Source organism: Erpetoichthys calabaricus, chromosome 18 (assembly GCF_900747795.2).
Source record: "Erpetoichthys calabaricus chromosome 18, fErpCal1.3, whole genome shotgun sequence".
NCBI lineage: Eukaryota > Metazoa > Chordata > Cladistia > Polypteriformes > Polypteridae > Erpetoichthys > Erpetoichthys calabaricus.
This window is the reverse complement of record NC_041411.2, coordinates 71,615,954-71,635,567: the sequence shown is the minus strand read 5'-3', so window position 1 is coordinate 71,635,567 and position 19,614 is coordinate 71,615,954.

Sequence of the window (19,614 nt, the reverse complement as noted above, 5' to 3'; positions counted from 1 at the left end):
CCCCAGAGCCTAAGGGCAATGAACTGTGATTACTGGAAAGTCCACAACAACGAGAAAAAAAAAAAAAGACCAAGAATGATCTAGTACCTGTAATTACCCTGGGAAGGATGTAATAAAATATTAACAGCACGTCACATTCTTGTTTTTCTTTTTGTAAACCAGATGTTGGTTGCTGCAACATCTGTAAAGAAAGAGAAAGCCAACATTTTGGCCGGCTTAAGTCGTCTCTTTAATTAGTTGCCTCAACTTCTACCAGGACAGTTGCAGACTGGAGGATGAGCCGTTGACTTATCCTAAGGTGGGGAGCAGGCGCTGATTACAGTCACGGCCAAAAGTTCAGAGAATGACCCAAGTGTTGGTTTTCACAAAGTTTGCCGCTTCAGTGTTTTTAGATCTTTTTGTCAGATGTTTCTATGGCATACTGAAGTAGAATTACAAGCAGTTCATAAGTTTCAATGGCTTTTATTGACAATTACAAAAAAAAGTTCATGCAAAGAGTCCATATTGGCAGTGTTGGCCCTTCTTTCTTTTTCAAGACCCCCGCAATTCACCCTAGCAGGCTGTTTGTCAATCAACTTCTGGGCCAAATCCTGACTGATGGCAGCCTGTTCTTGTATAAGCAATGCTTGGTGTTTGTCAGAATTGGTGGGTTTTTGTTAGTTTAATTATGAATCAGGTTGGAACAAAAACCTGACGCCACAGGTGGCCCCCAGGATTGACTTTGAGAACCCCCTGTGATAAGAGAATGAGATGACAGCAATAAAGAGTTGCGGTACCAGCCTGGCCACCCCATATATCTAATAACTGCAGAGACGTCTTTACAGACGTGAGCTCACAACAGCACTGGCTTTGAGTCCTTCTGGCAGGAAGAGGCAGATCCTGGTGAAGTAGAATTACAAGCAGTTCAGAAGTTTCAAAGGTTTTTATTGGCAATTCCATCACGTTTAGGCAAAAAGTCCATATATGCAGTGTTGGCCCTTCTTTCTTTTTCAAGACCCCTGCAATTCACCCTGGCAGGCTGTCTGTCAATCAACCTCTGGGCCCAATCCTGACTGATGGCAGCCCATTCTTGCAGAAGAAATTGCCCGATTTCCCCCACCTTGCACCCTCCACAATGCTGGAAAAAATACTGCTCAATTTCGAGGAAATAAACACTATTTCCGCAATATATAAAATCTTATTAGAGTCCCTACCTTTCAAAGATCCAAGAGGACATTGGGAAGAAGATCTCTTAATCAATATATCAGAAAAGGAGTGGAAGGTAGCAAAGCAGAGAATTCACTCGAGTTCTATATGCGCAAAGCATAGAATTATTCAACTAAAAATTATATATCGAGCCCATCTGTCTCGCTTAAAACTGTCCAAAATGTTTCCAGGGCAGGATCCAACCTGTGAACGCTCCTGCCTCACTGGGTCACATGTTCTGGGCCTGCACCAAACTAACATCATTTTGGACAAAAATTTTTAAGTGCCTCTCAGACAGCCTTGGTATCACAATCCCTCCTAACCCATTAACAGCTGTGTTCGGTGTTCTTCCAGATGGACTTGAATTGAAGAAGGACAAGCAAACTGTGATTGCATTCACTACACTCTTGGCACGCAGACTTATTTTGTTAAATTGGAAGAATCCTAATTCTCCTCTTATAAGTCAGTGGGAAACCGATGTTTTATATTATTTGAAATTGGAAAAAATCAAATTCTCAGTTAGAGGATCTGTACAAAATTTTTTCAAAACCTGGCAGGATTTAATCAATATTATTTTAGAATAAGAGAAATAACTATTACCGCATTTAATCCCCTTCTCCATCTCTTATTTACATAGATATTTACTTCTCCCTTTCTTTTGTTTAATGTTGCCTTATTAAAAAGCCCTAAGCAATTCTCCTTTAGCTAAGCTCTCCTTCTCAGGGGTGGGGTTTGATTTGTCTTCAAATTTGTTGGGTTATAAATTGATCTGTTTGTATGGAATGATTACAATGAAAATTAATAAAATAAAAATATAAGAATCAATGCTTGGAGTTTGTCACAATTGGTGGGTTTTTGTTTGTCCACCCACCTCTTGAGGATTGACCACAAGTTCTCAATGGGGAGTTTCCTGGCCATGGACCCCAAATTTCAATGTTTTGTTCTACAAGCCACTTAGTTCTCACTTTTACCTTATGGCCCGGTGCTCCATCATTCTGGAGAGGGTCACCAAACTGTTCTTGGATGGTTGGGAGAAGTTGCTCTCAGAGGAGGTTTTGGTTTTCGCCGTTGTAAAGCATTGGTCACCATTGGGTTCTATTATATCAGCGGTTCCCAAAGTCGGTCCAGGGGATCCTCTGAGGCTGCATGTTTTTGTTCCACCCAGATTCACAATAAGTGATAATAATGGATTTCATTTATTTATTTATTTATTTATTTATTTATTTATTTATCTATTTTTGGTTTTATTATACTTACACATCATTCCATACAAATAAATCCATCCATCCATCCATCCATTATCCAACCCGCTATATCCTAACTACAGGGTCACAGGGGTCTGCTGGAGCCAATCCCAGCTAACACACAAACCCCGGGCAGGGCGCCAGCCCACCACACACAAATAAATCAATTTTTACAAACATAAGGTTCGAAAACAAATCAACGTCCACCCCTTTCATTTAGTTAGCTAGACGTTTTTTTTTGTTCTCTTCATTTATTAAGGCACAGCAGTATGAGTTTTACATTATGAGACATGTAGAAAAATTTCATTTTTTTTTACTTTAGCTTTAAATGCTTAATTTTTTTTTTTGTTGTTTTCCTATTATTTTCCTTTAATTCTGTGTAATCTGCTCCCTTCATTGTATCCTAATAATCACAAATTAAGTAAAAGCAAAGCAGACCCCTTGGTGCAAACAACACTAAATGACAGGCTGCTTCAGTGAGAGACCCACTATTTAGTCAATAATAGGAAAGGAAGAATGGAAATCAGGATGAACATAAATAAAAAGTAACAAAAAACAATCGTTACCCATATATAACTGCTTAAATTTGATTAAAATGTATTAACACGTTTACTTATTTTGTAAGTTCTTTATTAACCCCAAAACACAGAAACTGGGAAATAACAGCTCACTGAATTAGGCTAGGAGTCCAATTAAAAATAGAAGCTGAATGGAACAAAAACCTGCAGCCCCAGGGGGTCCCCAGGGCCAAGTATGGGAACCACTGTATTATATCATAAACTTTATTTCTGTTCTTCATTATTAAAACATGAGATGGAAAGTTAATGGGTCTTGTTCAGAACGCGGACGCCACTTGAGACAGCCTTCCCCTCACCCAAACACTAACCTTAACTCTTTGAGGGCTGAATATTTTTTCCAAAAAACGCAGCACCCAAAGCAAGGGTCTCCCACATAAATCAACCTAAAATACCGTATTTACGCATGTACCACACGCACATTTTTTCCCGAAAATTTGTATTAGAAAATCAGGTGCGCATCATGCCGAGGAAATTTTTTTCTGTAATGTTTACTTCTTCTGCTTGGGCTCTGTCGCTCGCTCTCTCTCTCTCTTGCTTGCGCTCTCTCTCTCTCTCTCTCTCTCACGCTCGCTCGCACACTCTCTCTCTCTCTCTCTCGCTCGAATCGCGCACTTTCTCGCTCGCTCGAAGAAAGAAAAACTTTCGCAGAAAACGTGCCCTAAACACTTCCTATACAATCACAACGCACGTCGTACACGGGGCAAAAAATTTTTTCTCGATTTTCTTTGTAAAAATTATGGTGTGCATCTTACACGAGGACGCGTGGTACACGAGTAAATACGGTATCAATTGTTGGGTGCTGCAGGCACCAGTTCACAGTCTCTTGTGGCTCGAGATGCTCATGGGCGGTGTGACGGCTGGCAGGAACACGTGGCAGGCTGACTGCCAAGGCTCTCTCCGCATGACAAGGCCATGGATGGCGGCAGCAGCAACAGTCACAGTCACAGCACAACGACAATCTGGTTTGTACCTCGTGTCACTATGAATGGCGGTCTTCATCTACACAAATGTATTCGGCACCATGATTAGCTGGAGATCGATCAGCTGATGCCGGTACCTCACTTTCATTTCCGATCTCGATCTCCAGATCACTTGCATCAAAATTGACAAGTCCGAGTCCAATTCAGCAATAATATACAAAACGTTGTTTGCTTTGTGCATTCACTTCGATCTCTCACCAGATGTTGATGCCATTTTTGTCGTTGTTTGCTCTTCACTAGTCCCACAAGGGCAGGGAAATCTCGATCAAACCAACAAAGCTAACTTTCCTTCTAGCAAAGAGAGTTGAACTAAAACATAACAGCGGGTTTTGTCACCGTTTGCTGACAAAAGTTGACATCCGCCCTGAAAGAGTTTAGGTCAATAAAATAGGTCCCTGATGTTAAGTCACTGTTTTAGGGCTAAAATGATAACAGAAATGTGAAACCTACTTATATACCTAATCTGAATTATTGTGAAACAACCAAGTGGTGTCCGCTTTCTGAACAAGAGCCAAGTTCACTACATACTACATGGGATAAGGGACATATAAAAAAATATCATTTTTGGGGTTGGATCGTTTCTTTAAAGCAGGGGTGTCAAACTCCAGTCCTGGAGGGCTGCGGTGGCTGCAGGTTTTCATTCTAACTGTCTTCTTAATTAGTGACCAGTTTTGGCTGCTAATTAACTTCTTTTGCCTTAGTTTTAATTGACGTGACTCAGGCCCCTTAGTTGTCTCTTTTTCCTTAATTAGCACCCAAACAACAAAACAAGAGACCAGCTCACCTGAGTCCATCACACAATATATGAAAATAAAGAAAGGTGAAGGTCTCCGTAAGATTGATCTCTCAAGTCACTAAAACATATTGATGGCGTTCTTAGAAAAAACAGAAAAATCAACAGTTTTGGAAATGAGAGCAGCAACAAGCCATTGAATGAAATAACGGGTTTAATGAACAGCAAGAATTGGCTTCTCATTAAGAAATTGGTTGGAGTTTGAAATCCCAATGTAGCTGGTCATCCGTTGGCTCATTTCATGTCTCATTTCTGGTTTGCTGTCATTTAATGAAGGAAAGAATCAATTCAGAGGACTGAATATCCTTTAAAACACGGCTATTAAAATGAATGGAAAAGGAGTTAATTAGCAGTGAAAACTGCTCGCTGATTAGGAAAAGGGTTAGAATGAAAACCTGCAGCCACTGCGGCCCTCCAGGCCAGGAGTTCGACACCCCTGCTTTAAAGGAATAATAATGCATTTTATTTATAGTGCGCCTTTCACATGCGTAAGGCACTTTTTGTTGTGAAAATGCGTAACTTGGAAAATTGTAAATAATGTACAATGGTCTTAGCTTACGCTTCATTAGTTTGTGCTGCAGCTAATTTTTTTTATACCGCTTTATCTCTATATAACTAAATGCTTGTTGAAATGTTGTTACTTTATGGTTATTTCAAGAGATGAATTGTTGAAATCCTCACTCACAGTTTTTGTGATTTCTTTATTTTCTTTTGGGGATACAATTGTAGACCCTTTGCTTCCAATCACTTCTGGCTGGGAATAAAAGTTTGCCTACACGTGTTTAGAGTAGATGTCACATTTAATCAACTTTGATAAAGACACAGTAGCTAGTTATAATGTCTGTCAACTTGGCAATTAGATTATTGCACACAATCTTTAACATCCAGAATGATATTCAAATACCCAGTGAGGCATTCGTCTTCCGAGAAATGCCAGAGCTGCTGAAAGTTCTTCAGCCTCGACCCTTCTCCCAAGTGAATGTCGCTATGACTTCATTACGGCCCGAGTTCACAGCTGTCTAAAGAGTTAATTTGACGCTGGCCTGTACTCGAACCCCAGAAGGTGCTCCATTAAATGAAAATTAATTTGTCCACTCTCAAAGACAGAGCAGCGTTTTTATTTGGGAGCTTGTAATTAACAACAGCTAACGGCTCCAGTGCTTCAGACAAGATTTCTGGGATTAGAAGCGAGCTTGTAATGGAGCGGCTGGCGACGGTTCAAGCCATCGATGTGAAACCTTATCAGCTGACACAGTGTGCCTTCAAAAAATGACTGTGTGAAAGGCTACACGTCTAATGAGGGAGAAATGGGAGAGAACTTCCAGGCCGAATTTATAATTAGACAGCCGAAACATCCTGGAGTCTTTTTTTGAAATAAAACATTGCAACTGTTAGGAAGGTTAAGGATGTTCTCACTTAAATAATTTCCTGCAGAACGTCTACAAGGCAACAAGTTAATAATCTTTTGACTAATAAAATATTAATGCAATACACTTAATATTTGTGTATGTAGTGGAGGGTAGGTGGCACTCTTGAGCTATCTCCTAATCCAGAATAAATAAAGATGAAAAGACCAAAACGTGCAGTCATATAACTTTAAATAACGACAAAAAAAGGAATGCCTGGGATGGACATGGAGCACAAATTAAAATTAAAAAACAATCAACTGCCTTTTCGAAATACAAGATATACTCCTTATAAACATTTAGGAATATGAAGTCCGGCCAGCTGTGATGTTTCTGCAGCAGTGCAGCACTTCATCTCTGATTCCCACTGACTGGCCCTCTCTGAAGGTAGTCCTTCTACTTTATCAATTGCTTAATGTTAGGGAACCCTAGCCCTTGGCCTTCTGCATCCCTCCTGGTACCTCACACCTAAATCTACTGTGTTAATATATATATATATATATATATATATATATATATATATATATATATATATATATATATATATATATATATACATACAGTACTGTGCAAAAGTTTTAGGCAGGTGTGAAAAAATGCTGTAAACAAAGAATGCTTTCAAAAATGGAAGTGTTAATCATTTATTTTCACCAATCAACAAAATGCAGTGAATGAACAAAAGAGAAATCTAAATCAAATCAATATTTGGTGTGACCACCCTTTGCCTTCAAAACAGCATCAATTCTTCTAGGTACACTTGCACACAGTTTTTGAAGGAACTCGGCTGGTAGGTTGTTCCAAACATCTTGGAGAACTAACCACAGATCTTCTGTGGATGTAGGCTTCCTCACATCCTTCTGTCTCTTCATGTAATCCCAGACACACTCGATGATGTTGAGATCAGGGCTCTGTGGGGGCCATACCATCACTTCCAGGACTTCTTGTTCTTCTTTATGCTGAAGATAGTTCTTAATGACTTTGGCTGTATGTTTGGGGTCGTTGTCCTGCTGCAGAATAAATTTGAGGCCAATCATATGCCTCCCTGATGGTATTGCATGATGGATAAGTATCTGACTGTATTTCTCAGCATTGAGAACACCATTAATCCTGACCAAATCTCCAACTCCATTTGCAGAAATGCAGCCCCAAACGTTCAAGGAACCTCCACCATGCTTCACTGTTGCCTGCAGACACTCATTATTGTACCGCTCTCCAGCCCTTCGACGAACAAACTGCCTTCTGCTACAGCCAAATATTTCAAATTTTGACTCATCAGTCCAAAGCACCTGCTGCCATTTTCTGCACCCCAGTTCCTATGTTTTCGTGCATACTTGAGTCGCTTGGCCTTGTTTCCACGTCTTTTAGGCTGCAACTCTTCCACTAGGGGTTGGTTTCAGCCCAATAGCGAAAGTTTTGCTTATTTACGCAACCATTCAAATGGAAATGTCACTGCACATGACGATGGCATCTCGATGAACACTTTGCAGAATGTTCACACACAACTCTCTATTCCCACCATTCCTCTCAATTTCCCATTGTATGTCTGTTTAAGAGGGGGTTTCGGAGGAGCGGCTGCATCTCCTTGGGGTGCGTTCAGCCCCACTCTTCACAACACGAGCGGCAGACTGGCCGCAACTGGAGGTCGGGCGCCGAAGGTGCCAGGGGAGCTTGCTCCCCTAGTATATATATATATATACAGTATATATCATGTCACGCACGAGTGCATGGGGAGTGGCTTAAAGACCCGACGAGTGCCATGACAAACCGTGCCGGGGGACAATGGCAGGGTACTAACCTTTCTTTTCTTGTTCCTTCAGAAAGACCAAAGCACCACCGTCACAAACAAATCTGGAAGTCTCCTGGTACCACCCACTTCCAGGGTCCTTTCTAACCTCCGGTCCCTCAATGATGACATCACTCTCCCATCATCCATCACGACTTTTCCCATCATCATTTCATCACTTCCTGTTCCCTGTTATAAAATATCCAACCTGATGTAATTTGACTGCCTGTTGTACTTGATGTGTATATTTTGCTTTACAGTATATGGGGCCTAAAAACCCCAAACCTTTATATGTGTGTGTGTTTTTTTATTACTATATATATATATATATATATAGAGAGAGAGAGAGAGAGAGAGAGAGAGAGAAAAGCCAAGCAAAATGACACCTTTTATTGGCTAACTAAAAAGATTACAATATGCAAGCTTTCGAGGCACCTCAGGCCCCTTCTTCAGGCAGATGTAATACGGAGACTGGAGTTCCCTATGTTTATATACACACTCTAGGACAAGAAACAACATTGGTAAATATTTAAATGAGAAATTTTAAATGTAAAAAATTAATAGATTCATTCAGGCTAGGGTTAATTTAACAAGAGAGAAAAGAACAATGTATTGTCAAGATCTCTGGATAAGATAACTGTCCAACAAAGTCTTTTGACGTTTGTAATGAGTTTTTTCAAAACAATGTGGGTCTGTAGACAGGCTGTCTGTCATTCTGAGAGATGTAAACAATCCTCATATCTGGCCATAAAACTCTTGTCTTTATTCAATCCATGTTGTAAAGTATTAAATTTTAGCATGAGTTTAACTTCCCATTCTTTTCTCTCTTGCTATGTTTTGAAGTTGCCCATAAGCACTATGACTTTAAAGTCCTTCTCACAGTGTCCATGGCTGTTGAAGTGGGCCACCACAGGAACATCTGTGTGGCCATGTTTAATGTGGAACCTGTGTAAGTTCATTCTCTGGCGGAGTGTTTGTCCAGTTTCTCCCACATAGAGTGCAGTGTCAGGACATTTCATGCAGAAAATTAGGTAGACTACATTAGATGATCTGCAGGAAAATGATCCCTTGATGTGATGTTCAAGTCGGCAGTGTGGTACAACTATACGGTCTGTATCATAGATGTGGGCACATGTTTTGCATCTTCTGTAGGCATGCAGATGTGCCATTTTCTGTTGGTTCACTTAGGGAGCCTCAGACAATTAATTGTTGAAGGTTTGGTGGTTGTCTGTATGCCAGGAGGGGAGGTTCAGGAAATACATATTTCAGTGTTTGGTCATTGTTTAGTATTGGCTGAAGTTCTTTTATAATTTTTCGAAGTGTTTCAAGATGTGGGTTGTAGGTGACAACAAGGGGGATGCGATCCTTGTTGTCTTTGTTTTTATATTCCAGAAGGTTGTCTCTGGGTATGGCAGTAGCTCTTCTTATTTGAGTGTCTGTCGTTTTCAGGGTGTAACCTTGTTTGATGAAATCTTGTCTGAGCTCCTGCAGTTGTTGATCCCGGTCTGTTGGGTCTGAGCAAATACGATTGTACCGTATTGCTTGGCTGAAAATAATGGAGCGCCTTATATGCTTGGGGTGGAAGCTATCACTTTTCAGGTAGGTCCGTCTGTCTGTCGGTTTGTGAAAAATAGAAGTTACAAGGGTGTTATCTTTCAGTTGAACGGTGGTGTCAAGGAAGCTGACTTCTGTTTTTGAGTAATTCAGCTTCAGCTTTATGTTGGGGTGAAAACAATTATATTCATTATGAAAATGGACACACACACACATATATGTAATATTATATTACATATATATATATCCATCCATCCATCAATTTTCCAACCCGCTGAATTCAAACACAGGGTCACGGGGGTCTGCTGGAGCCAATCCCAGCCAAAACAGGGCGCAAGGCATGAACCAATCCCGGGCAGGGCGCCAACTCACAACAGGACACACACACACACACACCCACACACCAAGCACACACACAAGGGCCAATTTAGAATCGCCAATCCACCTAACCTGCATGTCTTTTGACTGTGGGAGGAAACCCGCGCAGACACGGGGAGAACATGCAAACTTCACGCAGGGAGGACCCGGAAAGCGAATCTGGGTCTCCTTACTGCGATGCCGCAGCGCTTTATATATATATATATATATATATATATATATATATATATATATATATATATATATATATATATGAGGTCCAGTCAGCTATGTTGTTTCTTCTTCACCTCTGTTTCTTCTTCACCTCTGATTCCATATGCAATGAGAAATTCTATATACTGGATAGAAAAGAAAAACAAAATAAGACAGGCATTGTGTTCTTCCCCAGCTAAATTTAGCAAACTTCAACAGATAACAGAAGTGTGCCTTTCCAATGGCTTCATTATATAGATGTTTCCATGCAAGGCGCAGTGTGATCTCCTTCAATCTGTTCCGCCAGCCGCCTTCCTGTCTTCCAAGAAGCTGATGACTGCTCGCCGTCGTCTCACACGCAGTCTGGACTAGCAAGCCACCTTGCTCTATTTTCCTCAAAGCCTGGGGCTTACTGATTGAATAGACAGATTTTATTTTGGACAACTTGCTTATTTAAATATTTAGGCTAAAATGAAGTGACTTTATTAACTCCAAGAAGGGAAATTCAAATTTTGTTTCTTTTGAACTTCAAATTTGTACTGTATGTTTAAAAAGCAAAGTTTTTCCTTGCTGTTTATTCAGTCTCTGTCATAATCTTTAAATCCAGGAACATGTGATGTGATGGCCAGACTGTGCTAATTCTTAACATTCATTATTTTTTTGTAAAGAAACCTGAAGAGGGCTTTATGAGAACACAAGAAAACCATCTCCTACAAGTGCTTCTGCGTCTCGTTTTTTAGTTGTTTTATTTAAAGGCTAAGTCTTAAATTATGCTTTATGTTTCTTAGGAAAAAAATATGCCAGAAACTTCAACTTAAACATTCTGTGGTAATCTTAAGAGGGAAAAAAAAAACCTGATTTTGATCATTTATCACATACAGCTACTAATATACGTAAAGTTTTACAACTGTTAAGTGTCTTATCCTAATGACCGCGACCAGGGCTACGCAGGTGCAACGACACATGGGCAGACATTTCTTTTCACTTCCAGAGTAATGTAATACTTAGAAAAGATTACACTTGTTTGTCATTTATTTCAGTCTTTTACAGAAAAAAAAAACAGTCAAATGTGAACAAATGTTCTCAGCAGGATAGAACAGGGTGCAATCCAGGCCTGTAAAACGGATTAGCAGAACAAACTTCCACTAGCAATTTTTCGCTGTAATCTCATGTGGCCAAACCAGGTTGGGGAAATTGACTTGTTTGGACAGGATGCTCCTTTTAGAATAAAGTCGGATTGCTGCAGAAGCGTGAAGCACAAGGAAAGAAAAACTTCCTTGGGAATGTTTTCCAAGGGCAGTGGGTTAAATATTCCTGCACTTGTTCAACAAGTGAAGTGGAACAGGAAGATTCACCATTGGTTCTCATAGATGGGAAACATTAGGTGGTTTAAATTCATCATTGTGCCTAGAGACAGATGGACCCTTATTTAAAACCACTGCTGACACATATTGTGCTAACAGGAGGACTTACTAGCATGTCACACATAATGAAATAAAGAAAAATAGAAATGCATGAATACATTTGGGGTTACACTTACAGGTTCTCCTCAGATAAGGTGGAACTTTGGTTAATCAGGGTTCTACTGCACATATATATAAGGTTACATACAGTCATGTGAAAAAGTTTGGGAACCCCTCTTAATTCTTTGGATTTTTCTTTATCATTGGCTGAGCTTTCAAAGTAGCAACTTCCTTTTCATATCTGACATATCTTATGGACACAGTAGTATTTCAGGGGTGACATTAAGTTTATTGGATTAACAGAAAATATGAAATACACATCATAACAGAATTAGACAGGTGCATAAATTTGGGCACCCCAACAGAGATATGACATCAATACTTAGCTGAGCCTCCTTTTGTAAATCTAACAGCCTCTAGACGCTGTCCTCCTGTAGCCTCTGATGAGTGTCTGGATTCTGGATGGAGGTATTGCTGACCATTCTTCATACAAAATCTCTCCAGTTCAGTTCAATTTGATGGACAGCCTGCTTCAAATCATCCCATAGATTTTCAATGATATTCAAGTCAGGGGACTGTGACGGCCATTCCAGAACATTGTACTTCTCCCTCTACATGAATGCCTTTGTAGATTTCAAACTGTGTTTTGGGTCATTGTCTTGTTAGAATATCCAACCCCTGCGTAACTTCAATTTTGTGACTGATGCTTGAACATTATCCTGAAGAATTTGTTGCTATTGGGTTGAATTCATCTGACCCTCGACTTTAACAAGGGCCTCAGTCCCTGCACTGGCCACACAGCCCCACAGCATGATGGAACCTCCACCAAACTTGACAGTAGGTAGCTGGTGTTTTTCTTGGAATGCGGCGTTCTTCTTCCGCCATGCAAAGTGCTTTTTGTTATAACCAAATAACTCAATTTTTGTCTCATTAGTCCAAAGCACTTTGTTCCAGAATTAATCTGGCTTGTCTAAATGAGCATTGGCATACAACAAGTGACTCTGTTTGTGGCGTGAGTGCAGAATGGGCTTCTTTCTCATCACCCTGCCATACAAATGTTCTTTGTGCAAATTGCACTGAATTGTAGAACGATGTACAGATACACCATCTGCAGCAAGATGTTCTTGTAGGTCTTTGGAGGTGATCTGTGGGTTGTCTGTAACCATTCTCACAATCCTACTCATATGCCACTCCTGTATTTTTCTTGGCCTGCCAGACCTGCTGGGTTTAACAGCAACTGTGCCTGTGGCCTTCCATTTCCTGATTCCATTCCTTACAGTTGAAACTGACAGTTTAAACCTCTGAGATGGCTTTTTGTAGCCTTCCCCTAAACCAGGAGACTGAACAATCTTTGTTTTCAGATCTTTGGAGAGTTGCTTTGAGGATCCCATGCTGTCACTCTTCAGAGGAGAGTCAAAGGGAAGGAAGCACAACGCGTAATTGACCACCTTAAATACCTTTATAATAATAATAATAATAATAAATTTTATTTATATCTCATGATGGACACACCGGTCTATGAAGTTCAAGGCTTAACGAGCTCATCCAACCAATTTGGTGTTGTAAGTAATCAGCATTGAGCAGTGACAGGCATTCAAATCAGCAAAATTACAAGGGGACCCACATTTTTGCACAGCCAGTTTTTCACATTTGATTTAATTTCATACAACTAAATACTGCTTCACTAAAAATCTTTGTTCGGAAAACACCGCAGTACTCAGATGTTCCTAGGAAATGAAAGACAGACCACTGTTATCTTTATTGTTGAAAGTAGAGTCAATTATTATGCAGGCTGAGAGGGGTTCACAAACTTTTTCATATGACTGTATATATATATATATATATTGTAGAAGACCAGCCTGGCTACAAACAGACACTGAGACACACAATGTCCAAAAACACACGTTTATTAATTTTCTTCTGCACAGCACATAATGCACAAATTACCCACAAGGTTCTGTCCTTTTTACTTCTCTTTCTCTCAAGTCTTCTGCCGCCTTTACTCCTCTCCCGCAAGCTCCATCCTCTTCCACCCGACTCTGGCTCCCTGAATGGAGTGAGGCGGCCCCTTTTATGGTGCACCCAGAAGTGCTCCAGGTGCTTCCCGATTAACCTGCTTCAGCACTTCTGGGTGTGGCGGGAGCACCGCTTGTGAATCCAGCTCCTCTTCAGGCAGCACTGCCAGGTATGGCAGAAGTGCTGCAGATCTTGTTTCCGGAGCTGTCCAGGTGCCCCCTGGCAGAGGCCACAGACCCCAACAGGTTTGAGCTCCTAAGCCCCAAGCCTGTGGCCTTGATGCAACCCAGGAGGGCTGCCTTCTCATGTCCCGTGATATAAATTGCCCTTCTTCTGGTCCCCTGCTCCTCCAGGTCTCCCGGTAAGGCACAATCCCCGGCCATCCATCACAATAGGGCTGGCAGTTCAGCCCGGCCAGGACGCCCCGAGAAGTAAAAGATGGGGGAAGGCAGCAACTTTTGGACACTGCCTCCCCCAAGACACTAGATGGCAGCTCCTCTGGAGTATAGCGGTGCCCCGGATTCCCGCAGGGCATCCTGGGACTAGGAGTTTGGTTTCACAGCCCTGTTGGGTGCTGCCAGGGGGTGCTGTCGAAGGACCAGGAGAGTCATACTTTCCCTACAGCCTGGAAGTACTAGAGGATCATGTGGACAGGAGCCCCGAAGTACTTCCGGGCTGACTAAAGAATTGGAGTTCTCCATCTGACCCGGAAGTACTGGCAAGTCACGTAGAAGGGTGAACAGAAACACTTCTGGGTCAAGGACTATGTAAAGGACTGCTGAAGACCCAGCAGGCGAGCCGGAGTTGGGAGGTAGAAGACAGAGCTTGCTGGGAGATGCGGAGGAGAGAATTATAGTGATTTATTGTTTATTTAATTGTTTATGGTGGCTGTGGTGCATGAAAGGCACTTTGAAGAAGAAAAAACAATTAAAATAACTCCATCTTTTCCTGTCCTCATCATCTTCCTCTATCACATCTGCATGTCTTCTCTCACCACATCCATAAACCTTCTCTTAAGCCTTCCTCTTCTCCTCTTCCCTGGCAGCTCTATCCTTAGCACCCTTCTCTCATTATACCCAGCATCTCTCCTCTGCACATGTCCAAACCAACGCAATCTCGCCTCCCTGACTTTGGCTCTCAACGATCCATCCTGAGCTGACCCTCTGATCCTGTCCATCCTCGTCTCACTCTCCCGTCTTTAAATTTTGCTGTGCTCACTGAAGGGCATCCAAGATTCTGGCAACAACTTCTACTGAAATTGATGCTGCCATTAAGCAGTTACACCATCAATCTAGCCCCGTGATGGACTTGCACCCCGTCCACGGTTTGTTCCTGCGCCCCCCCCCCCCCCCCCCCCCCCCCCCCCTATCATCAAGTCATATTCTACTGTACTCAGTCTAGCTTAAGTCTGCTTCTTCTGACATCATAATAAACAAGAATTTGTTTGCTTTTATGTCCTGGTAACATCTCTCCACACGCAGAATAATGCCAGAACAATGGATATATCAAACTGGCTCGTGTTTGTTTACAGTGAAAACACACAGGGTCGGATCACTTAAGGCAAAACATTAAGTACAAAGAAACTGAACACAAACTGAAACTGTGCTGCCCTTCCTCTGTTTTTTAACTTTTTAACAATAAACAAATACATGTTTTTTGATATTTCTTGTGTCTTGGCAGGAGGGCACATTCCTTTCACTATATGTATATATGGAATAGAAGGAGAGAGGCAGAGGATACCTCGAGGCAGTGGTAAGGCACACAAGGCCGTTAATCTCTTAATTACTCTCTTCTGATGCAAAAAATGTCACTCGCAGCCGTGAATAAGGCAAATCCTGCCAGCGCTTGTCACCAGACCTATAGGACTGCAATCAACAGCCTTTCACTTGTCCAACTGACTCACGCGGGCTCATTACTCGTCTTGTGCAGAAACTGCAGCTCTGGATCCTTTTAGAACTTGAAAGACAAACGCATGACGTCTTAGGGGAAAGGCCACCTCAGTGTAGTATCCGCTACATAGGATCTAAGGATATTCGTAGGAACATAAGAAATTTGACTAACGAGAGGAAATCATTCAATTCAGTCCATCAGGTCCATGTGTTTAGCTAATAGCTAAGCTGTCCCAATATCTCATTCAGATTCTTTTTAAAGGCTGTCAAGGTTTCTGCTTCAACTCCAAGTCTCAGTAGTGCTCCCAGGCTTCAGTCCTAAATGCACTCCCTCTTAATTTCCTGAAGTGCATGACTCACCATTAAGTTGAAAGAATTTTGCTGGATCTACCTTATCGATGCCTTTGGGAATTTTGAAAACTTGGATTATGTCCCCATGCAGTCTCCTTTGCCTGACACACAGTAGAACATGTCCTTAAGTCCTCAGATGCCCTTGGTTGCTCTCCTCTACACAGCTTCAAGTGCTGTTATGTCTTTTTTGTAGCGTGGTGACCAGAAGTGCACATAATACTTCAGATCTGGTCCAACAGAGTTTGAATATAATGTCCCCTGATTTATATTCAGCAGGTTTTATACTATAACCAAACTTTCAGTGTGCCAAGGAGCTTCTGAGTCCAGTCACCATCTAGAAGGAGGATGCAGAAGTGGTGCCCAGCTACAAATACCTGGAGGTTCACATAAACAACAAACTGGACTGGTCTGACCACACAGTGGCACTGCACAAGAAGAACCAGAGCAGACTGGACTTCCACAAGACACTCAAGTCTTCTGATGTGTGTAGTAAGCTACTGGAAATGCTCTACCAGTCCATTGTAGCCAATGGGGTGGTCTATGCTGCTGTCTCCTGGTGGAAGCAACCTGCGCTCAAAAGAAGCACAATGCCTGAACAAACTTCTCAGGAAAACGTGTTCCATCACAGGGCTAATACTGGACACACTGGAAGTTGTTGTGGAAAAGAGCATGGAAATCATGGGAATCATCATGAAAAATCCCCTCCTGGAGGCACTTTCTTGGAGTATTTCTAGCACAGGCTCATTCCACCATGCAGAAATGGAAGGAAAGTATCCATGGTGACTAATGCTTTGAAATAATGTAAGGTCCAAAATATCCTAAATGTCAATAAAAGGCCAATTATTAGCCAATGCATTTTGGGGGAGTCACCGTATGAAGAAAAACTACAATGTTTTGGTGTGGTCTGTCAGCTTGTGCTAGCATAAGGATGTCCCATCAGTACTAGCAGTTAAACTCCTTCCCGAAGTCCTCAAACCCTAATTAGAGTTGTAAATCAGGCTAAAAAATTGTTATTTTTCATGAATAAAATGGTGGCATTCATCAACCCCAGATGTTAATGTCCCCTTCGCGTTGTCCCTTTTTTCTTTGTATCTTGCTTTGCCAAGTAATATGACTAGTAATTTGAACAATATTCAGAATGTGAAATATGTCAGAGTGGACGGGAACCTTTGGCATCGGTGATCACACACACATCACCAGGCCATCATACATCACCACAGTTATGGACTCCAGTGTATACAGTACTATGTAGAGGGGGCTTGTAGGCAGCTGGGCCATATCACCTTAGCTTTGGCATTGCTTTTTCTAAAGCATCTTGGATCCCCACAGTGGTTTATTTTCAACAGGAACATACATAAGTGGAGCTTTTATTTTCTCCTTCTCCACATGTTTTGGTAGTCTGATCATCTGTTATGTGGCCTAACACAGTTATGTACGTTTCTGTTAATATTTTGTATTTGTAAATTCACGTAATCATTCGAAACCAGCCTTTAGTACAGAGGGCATCACGCACGTGTGAGGCTTGAACTTGGGGTCAGCTTTGGCTAACACAGAGTTTCTAACCTCTATTCTTCTTCTATCTCGACAGTGCAGGAGGAGACCTCCAAAGAGATGCGATGACGCCTATGGTCTACCTCATCTGGAATTTAAGAAACAACGTGACCGGAAGACGCTGTTCATTTGTTGGGTTGTATCTGACGGAACCAGACTACCCAGAATAAGCAATCGTACAATCCCACGTAACTTCATTTCTTGATGTTTTTTTCTTTCGGTTTATTAGCATTGCTGTTATTAAACAGGGATCTCAATTGGGACACATCTTTTCTTATTTCTGTTCGCTCACAAGGGCCATAACTTTGCTGAGCGTAGTGACATTGAGTTAAAGTGCCTGTGTTCTGCACACATAAATACATAATATTTTCAACACGTGCTTCTATCTCCAAGTTAAGGTGAAAATATTAGTTGTAGGGCCAATTCTTGTGTTTCATTTTGTCTAATTTTGTGTTTCTCATTCATCAAGTTGGCTGGCATACATTCCTACTGCTCATTTGCACCCATATTATGGTTTCCTTTTCTTCACGACTAGCACTTCTGAGGTGAAACATGTTGTTGCTAAACCCACTAATTGTTCTGATGTGGAAGGACTGTGACTTATGTTTAATTTTAACTTTCGCAATCTTTTAAGTAATAGTCCATTACCACCTTTTACATTATATCTTTAATGATTAAGCTTTGTACCTTAATATAAGTTCTGTGAAATTATATAGCTACACTTACTTTATTAGTGATTGCTTCAACACCTATAGATGGTGCGAACCTCTGTGTCTTGTCTACGGTAATTATTATTTTAGCTTTTGGAGGCTGGATGGTATGCTGTATAATTCAGCTCATGTCTTCAATCAAGCCTGGCCAACATTTAGACTTTGAACTATTCTTTTCAGTGTTTTTAAATTAGCCTCCAGCTGAGGCATTGATAATGGTGAGTGAAACAGGTAAGTTTTAATTCATGTACACTTTTTCAAAACTGACACTAAAATTTGGTTTTGTAGGCCATTTCTCTCTGATATCTGAAAGCAGTGTTTTGGAGGTTTTAGAATTTTTCTGGGAAGAAAAACAAGGAATATTGCTCCCTAACTTATTTACCAGTATTCTTTTCTGAAGCTATTGTACTTAATGCGTGTAATTTGTCGCACGCTAGTAAAATCAAATCTATTTATTGCTCTTGTGGATGCAGAGGAGCACTGTTTGTTTTTTATATAAATGAAAGTTCAATCGCTGCAAATTCAATGTCACGTGAATCGTATCGACCATTACTAGTCATCGACATTTACTGACACAGAGAACATAATAATAATAATAATTTTTATTTATATAGCACCTTTCCCATCACAATTACTGCTAATTCAATGTCACAAAAATCATATCGATCATTACTAATCATCGACATTTACTGACACAGTATTAGAGAATATAATAATAATAATACATTTTATTTATATAGCACTTTTCGCATCACAATTACTGCAAATTCAATGTCATGCGAATTGTATCGATCATAACTAGTCAGACTTTTACTGACACAGTATTAGAGAATATTATAATAATAATAATTTTTATTTATATATAGCACCTTGAATCATATCGATCATTACTAATCATCGATATTTACTGACACAGTATTAGGGAATATAATAATAGTAATAATAAAATTTTATTTACTGTATATAGCACCTTTCCTGTGCTCAAGGCAAACGATGTCATGTTAGCCACCTTACTGGACAAATTTACATTTCTAAACACCCCTGCAAGTACAGCATGCGCTGCTTCTTCATGCTTTCATTTTCTTTTTCTGCTCTCCTGATTTGTGTTGACTTGAAGCCCTCTCTATGCTCGTGAATTTAAAATTATCACAACAGGTGACTGTCAGCAACGTTAATTTGATGATTCATGAAACAGTAATAACCTCAGCAGAGTCAAGCTGTGGACCTCCAGAGCTCTGCTTCATCGTTTAGGTCGTCGCTTTGCATTACATTTCAGTTTTACGCCCGTTACACTCAAGTTAAGATTAGGGCTGTAGAAGGAGTTACCCGACTCAAAGTAAGTACACAAAGAATGATTTTAATGATTGGAATAAGCGACCAAGTAGTGTGGTAGACAGGAGGACTTTAAGGACTTTCAAAACTCAACTTGATGTTACTTTAGAAGAATTACGTGGACAGGACTGGAGAGCTTTGTTGGGCTGAATGGGCTGTTCTTGAGTAGATTAGTCTAAAGTTCTAATGTTCTAAGAGCATGTATGAGC